The 6,782-nt window shown below is 41.9% G+C and overlaps 1 non-coding gene across 1 annotated transcript; it reads left to right on the top strand.

Annotated features, from left to right (window-relative positions):
• The first annotated feature begins 5,499 nt into the window (after window positions 1-5,499).
• LOC114893500 lies at window positions 5,500-5,660 on the top strand. The gene has a single exon (XR_003792919.1). It is a non-coding gene; the product is annotated as a small nucleolar RNA SNORA62/SNORA6 family (small nucleolar RNA).
• The last annotated feature ends 1,122 nt before the right edge of the window (window positions 5,661-6,782 follow it).

A 6,782-nucleotide genomic window follows, 5' to 3' on the forward strand; every position in this document is an offset into this window, starting at 1 on the left:
TTTTTTTTTTTTTTTTTTTTTTTTTTTTTTTTTTTTGCGGTACGTGGGCCTCTCACCGTTGTGGCCTCTCCCGTTGCGGAGCACAGGCTCCGGACGCCCAGGCTCAGCGGCCATGGCTCACGGGCTTAGCCGCTCCGCGGCATGTGGGATCTTCCCGGACCGGGGCACGAACCCGCGTCTCCTGCATTGGCAGGCGGACCCCCAAACACTGCGCCACCAAGGAAGCCCAGCAAGACCTTTCTTGATTGGGTCTGGATTAGCTCTTCAACTTTACTTCCTGCTGCCACTCATGCCTACCCTAAGGGCAAGCCACACCGAAATCTGTGCTGTGTTCTTATGGCTGTGGGCCTTTACACAACTTTTTCATCAGTCTTGACTGTCTCTTAGTCATCTATGTAATTCCTTTTGTACTCAATGCTCAGTTCAAGCATCACTTCTTTCCAGAAGTTTTTTCTTATCCTTTGAGTTAGGCCCCTCCCACCTCTGTGAATTAATAGTACTTATCACAATGTTGTAATAATTAGCTTTCTCCTCTAAGGGCAGTATAGCAAAGTGGCTAAGAACCTAGACTCCAGAGTCAGTCTGCCTGAATTTGAATCCTGCTTTTGTTTCTTATTAGCTATTTACATAAACTCTGTGACTCTGCTTACATGCATCTAAAAAAGGAGAAAATAATAGTATCTTCCTCCTATTACACTTATAAGGTTTTAATAAATTTATATAAATATATAAATATGTTTAGATATAATATAAATATATGAATATATTATTTATAAGGTATTTCTTTAAAAATATTTATTTATTTAATTAATTTATTTGGCTGGGCTGGGTCTTGGTTGCGGCACATGGGATCTTCATTGCAGCATGTGGGATCTTTAGTTGCGGCATGCAGGATCTTTTAGTTGTGGCATGTAGGATCTTTAGTTGTAGCATGCGGGATCTTTTAGTTGCAGCATGTGGGATCTTTTAGTTGCAACATGTGGGATCTTTAGTTGCGGCATGTGAACTCTTAGTTGCAACATGTGGGATCTATTTCTCTGACCAGGGATCAAACCCAGGCCCCCTGCATTGAGAACAAAGAGTCTCAGCCACTGGACCACCAGGGAAGTCCCTATAAGATATTTAGTATACACTGTGGATGCTCGTTATTGTAGTAGTCATCTATTGCTGCATAAGAAAAGAACCCCCCAATACTCAGTATCTTGAAATGACAATGTTTTAAACGTTCTTCTTTTGAAATATAGGCATTCAAAGCTAATCTCTCTCTAATCACTTCTTTAGCAGCATCCCACAACTTTTTACATGTTACATTTTCATTATCATACAGTTAAAAATATTTTCTAATTTCCACTGTGATTATTTTCCTTTGATCTATAGGTTATTTAGAGCTATGTGGTTAAATTTCCCAACAATTGGGACTTTTCTAGTTATCTTTCTGTTGTTGATTTCCAGTTTAATTCCACTGTGGTCATACTCTGTATGATTTCAGTCTTTCAAAATTTATTGAGACTTGCTTTCCAGCCTAGCATATGGGCTACTTTGGTGAATGTTCCAAAAGTAACTATCTTTTAATCTTGCCTACACATCTGAGGGTTGACTGGGACTTGGCTGAGGCATGTGAGGATCAGCCGGCCTGCCTTGATTCGTGCATGAGCTTCTCTGTAGATTGCATCCAGGTCCACTTCTACTCTGTATGTGTTTATTCTGGGGCCTCAGCCAAAGAAGTAGCTGTTCCCAGGGGGAAGCTCTCTGCCTGGTAATGACAGAGACAAGAGGGCAAGTGGAAACACATGAGGTCTTTTGAGGTCTAGGCTTGTAAATGACATAGTGATTCTTCCACTACATTCCATTGACCAAAGCAGGGCATATGACCCAGTATCAACGTGTATTAACTATGTCTTCTTTTTTTTTTTCTGTATTCTGATGCTTTGACATCTGGGGTCTTGCTGACCCTGCAGATACTGCCCCTCCTAGGGTTAGTCATTTCCTAGAGATAATAAACAACTTGCCTATGAATGTACCTTTCACGTGCAAACCGAGCAATCCTGAGTTCACACTCCAACCACCTCTTTTATTGGGCTCTTGCACTCAGGGCCACTATCCACCTGACCTAATCAACTCAAGTCCAGGTATTGGACAACTAGGGGCAGCATCTATGCCCAGAGACTGCTGAAAGTACTCAAACTAGCCAATCCCAAGTCTGTTTACCCAGCCTCACCTGTTTCCTCCTAAGGGAAACACAATAAAGTCTCCTACCCACACTTCCCCCTTCCCTCTTCCTCTGGCTGACCCTGGTGCATCCATGTGTGGCCTCACATGGCTTGTCATGAACCCCTCCTTATGGGAACTTGGAGTAATAAACTATCTTTTCAATGGAAATCATCTCCTGATCTATTGGTCTTACTATAAGTCAAGCTTTCTAAAATACATTTTTATTTTATTATTTTATTTTATTTATTTTGCCTCGCTGGGCAGCTTGCGGGATCTTAGTTCCCCGACCAGGGATCAAACCTCGGACCATGGCAGTGAAAGCACGGGGTCCTAACCACTGAACGGCCAGGGAATTCCCCCTAAAATGCACTATTTTAAAACACAAGGGGCAGGGATTCTACCTCTCGTGAGAATGACAGTAAAGTCCCATGGTGCAGGGTATGGTTTGGGGAGGGGTAAAGAAATGGGACCAGTAATTCAATCTACCGCACTTGTTACTACTTCTCTTTGTTACTATTTACTCTTGTTACTACTTCTCTTGTACTCCTCACTGTACTACAAGCTTCCAAGGGCAGGAACTGGCAGAATCCTCTGTGTTTTCCGAAGCTTAGCATAGCACCTAGAACGTAAGCACTCCATGAATGTATATCAAACAAATCAATTAATAATAGGAAGCCCAACTATTCTGGCACCCTGATAGACTTGGATAAGGTGATGTTGCTTCCCAGACAGCAGAGAAACTGTCCTGGTTCCACAGCTGGGCACTTTGACCCAGATTTGGAAAGAGAGGAAAAGGGTATGTTTTCATGCATCGCTTCCGCACTCTCTCATTTTCTCAAAATCTCTGCTTGACATTCCATCACTGTGGGATGTCGAGGTCCCCACGCGGCATTTGTCTGACATGCTGTGAAAGGGCGTTTTGAACATCTTTATTTCGGGATTTTGACAGCATCGCCTTCACACCCATCAACTCCTTCCACTCAATCTGTTCCCGCAAGGGCAGAGACATTTCTACTTATCTTTGTGTTGACCGGGAGTTGCAGATGCCTATTTTGTCTTGCAGATATTCTGTCTTTTTTTTCTCACCAGCTTCAAAATATTCTAACAACCCACATTCCAAGATTCGCATCTATCCTAAGGTTCCCTGGCCCTGAAATGGTTTATGCAAATCTTGAAAGCATTCCTACTTTCAGAGGAGAAAAATGGCTCTTGAATCTGGACAACACAATTTGCTTGTGGGTAGAGATTGGAAAATGTAGATCATCCATGGCGAATGTGTATTGATAACCAAGTATTTTCTGAAAATCTCCAATATTCTTCCTCTATATCCTTTATTAAACTCTAACTTGGGGGGCATTTTGATACCCAGATTCCATACTTGAATTAATTAAAATTTTGGCAATAGACTAGGTAACTTGTTCTTCTAACATTTTATTTTGAAAATGTTCAAACCTATAGAAAAATTACAAGAACAGTACAATGAACATCCACAAACACTTCACCTAGACTCTCCAATTATTAACATTTTCCATGTTATTTTCACCTCCCTATGTCTCTGTCTGTCTTTATATGTATATGTATATACATTTATACACGTATTATTTTTCACAGTTTCATTGACATATAACATTGTATAAGTTTCAGGTGTGCAACATGATGATTTGATATATGTATATATATATTTTTTATTTTTTTGAAGTATAGTTGATTTACAATGTCGTTAGTTTCAGGTATACAGCATAGTGATTCAGTTATACATATATGCATATTTATGTATACACACATATATGTATATTTTTCAGATTCTTTTCCCTTATAGGTTGTTACAAAATATTGAGTATAGTTCCCTGTGCTAGACAGTAGGTCCTTGTTTATTGACATATGTATGTATTGTGAAATGATTACCATAGTAAGTTTAGTTAACATTCATCATTGCACATAGTTCAAAAATCTTTTTACTGTGAAGAGAACTTTTCAGATCTGCTCCCTAAGACTTTTTTTTTTTACTTAAAATTAAAAAAAAATCAGTTTTAACTTCTTCGCATCTCATTTTCTCTATTTGTAATACGTAGTGAGGAGAGGTGGGACAGCTGCTACCTCACAAGGTTGTTGTAAGGATTGAACAAAATAACCCACAGAAAAGGCTTTGTCTAGTGTCTGGCATACAGTGTGTGCTCAGCAAATATTATAGTCATTCCTCATACCCCATCACAGTGCCTTGCAAGTAGTAAATCTCTCAATTGTTAAATGACAAATAAAATCAAGAATTTCAATAGAATATTTTAATATATGTTAACACTGATAGTGGTCCCAGGTTATCCATAGGACAGACCATTACCAGGGACATAAGCTCTTTTTTTTTTCGGTATGCGGGCCTCTCACTGTTGTGGCCTCTCCCGTTGCGGAGCACAGGCTCTGGACGCGCAGGCTCAGCGGCCATGGCTCACGGGCCCAGCCGCTCCGCGGCATGTGGGATCTTCCCGGACCGGGGCACGAACCTGCGTCCCCTGCATCGGCAGGCGGACTCTCAACCACTGCGCCACCAGGCAAGCCCCATAAGCTCTTTTCTTAAAAATTAATTTTTATTGGAGTATGGTTGCTTTACAGTGTTGTGCTAGTTTCTTGCTGTACAGTAAAGTGATCAGTCATATGTATACATATATCCACTCTACTCCCTTAGATCTTATTTTCAAATATATAATACAGTATTGTTAACTTTAGTCACCATGCTGTACATGACCCTGATTCTTTTCAACAGCACAGGTTGAGTACTTTGTAGAATGCCCCTCAGTTTGGCTTTATCTGAGTTTCCTCCTGATTAATGCCATTTTGGTGCAAAAGTTGTGGAAGTGGTGTTGTGCTCACCTCTGGGCATGGCTGGGGACTTTTTGGCTCTAGTGTGCACTTGGATTTTGTCTCACATGGATAAAAAGAAAATGGTGCTAGTTTAACAACGAACACGAAGAGCACTATCTGGGAAGTTTATTGGATTGTGGGTTTGGTAATCTGCGAGGAACATTTAACCCAGTGATTCTTGACCTGGGGTGCCTTTTCTCCTTGGAGAGTTTGATAAAGCTGGAGACATTTTTAATTGTCGTGAATGGGGTCAGAGGGGGCTACTGCCATCTAGTGGGTGGAGGCCAGGGATGCTTGTGAACTTCCTATAATGCGCAGGACGGCCCCCACTGCAAAGAAGGATCTGGACCCAACTGTGCAGAGGTTGAGAAACCCCGGTCTCTGTTTATATGAAACCTACAGAGCTGTCATGCCCCCAGAAAGGCCCAGGTGTTGGTACTATTCCATGAGATTCAGGTTTAGTAAAAATACAGCCACTGGCCAATGAACTCACAAGTGTAGGTAGTGTTCTACATGAGGGGCAAGTTTTTCGCTAACACCACAAGGGTCTCTGGCCCAATGAGTGGAGTTTGATAGTAATACTTGATACAAATGTATGATTTTAATGTACAAAAGCTCTAAGGAGAGATGAAAACATTTTAAAGATGGCCTGTGTTTTCTTCTGCTTTTCTCCATGATTTCTTAATCTTGGACCTCTCAGGAATTATTTGGCCTTTCTGTTTGCAGACTAACTTGGTGTATCCTGCTGTACGATCCTAAAAAGGGAGCTCACTCAGTGGGTCTGATTTGGTGGATGCTTGCCCGGGAAGCTCTGCACATGCGTGGCACCATCTCCCGTGAACATCCATGGGAGGTCATGCCTGATTTCTACTTCAACAGAGATCCTGAAGAGATTGAAAAGGAAGAGCAGGTGGCAGCTGTGAAGGCTGTGACCAAGGAAGAATTTCAGGGTGAATGGACTGCTCCAGCTCCTGAGTTCACTGCTACTCAGCCTGAGGTCTTGGACTGGTCCGAAGGTGGGCAGGTGCCCTCTGTGCCTATTCAGCAGTTCCCCACTGACTGGAGCACTCAGCCTGCCACCGAAGACTGGTCTGCAGCTCCCACTTCTCAGGCCACTGAATGGGTAGGAACAACCACTGAGTGGTCTTAAGCTGCTCTTCCACAAACTCTTAAAATGGAAGTAGGTGAACGGAAAATAAACAGTTTCTAAAAAAAAAAAAAAAAAATACAGAAGGTTGGAGCATGGGGGCTGTATGCCTGTGGGTGGAGAGAATTCTAGAGGACCGAGGATGGGATTTGAACTCAAACAGGAAACAATAGGGAGGAAGAAGAAAATGAAAACCTATTAAAAAGTCAACACTGAGATATTCCAAAATTTCCATAAGTCAGATATTGTAAAGCAAGTCATTCATTTGTTCATTTATCCGTTCCTTCAATAATATGTACTGTGTACCTACTATGGGCCAGGTACTTTCTAGATGTCTGAGCTACAGGAGTGAATAAACAAAGCTCCCATCCTCAAGGGGTTTCAATTCGAGTGGAGGTTGGTGGATAATAAACACGAGACATAGAGACTTCCCTGGTGGTCCAGTGGTTAAGACTCCACGCCCCCAGTGCAGGGGAACTAGATTGGTCAGGGAACTAGATCCCACATGTCACAACCAAGACCCGGTGCAGCCAAAGTAAATAAATAAATATTAAAACCTCCCGAGACA

This window comes from Monodon monoceros, unplaced genomic scaffold (genome assembly GCF_005190385.1).
Source record: "Monodon monoceros isolate NGI ecotype Baffin Bay Population unplaced genomic scaffold, NGI_Narwhal_1 Super_Scaffold_12, whole genome shotgun sequence".
NCBI classification, from domain to species: domain Eukaryota; kingdom Metazoa; phylum Chordata; class Mammalia; order Artiodactyla; family Monodontidae; genus Monodon; species Monodon monoceros.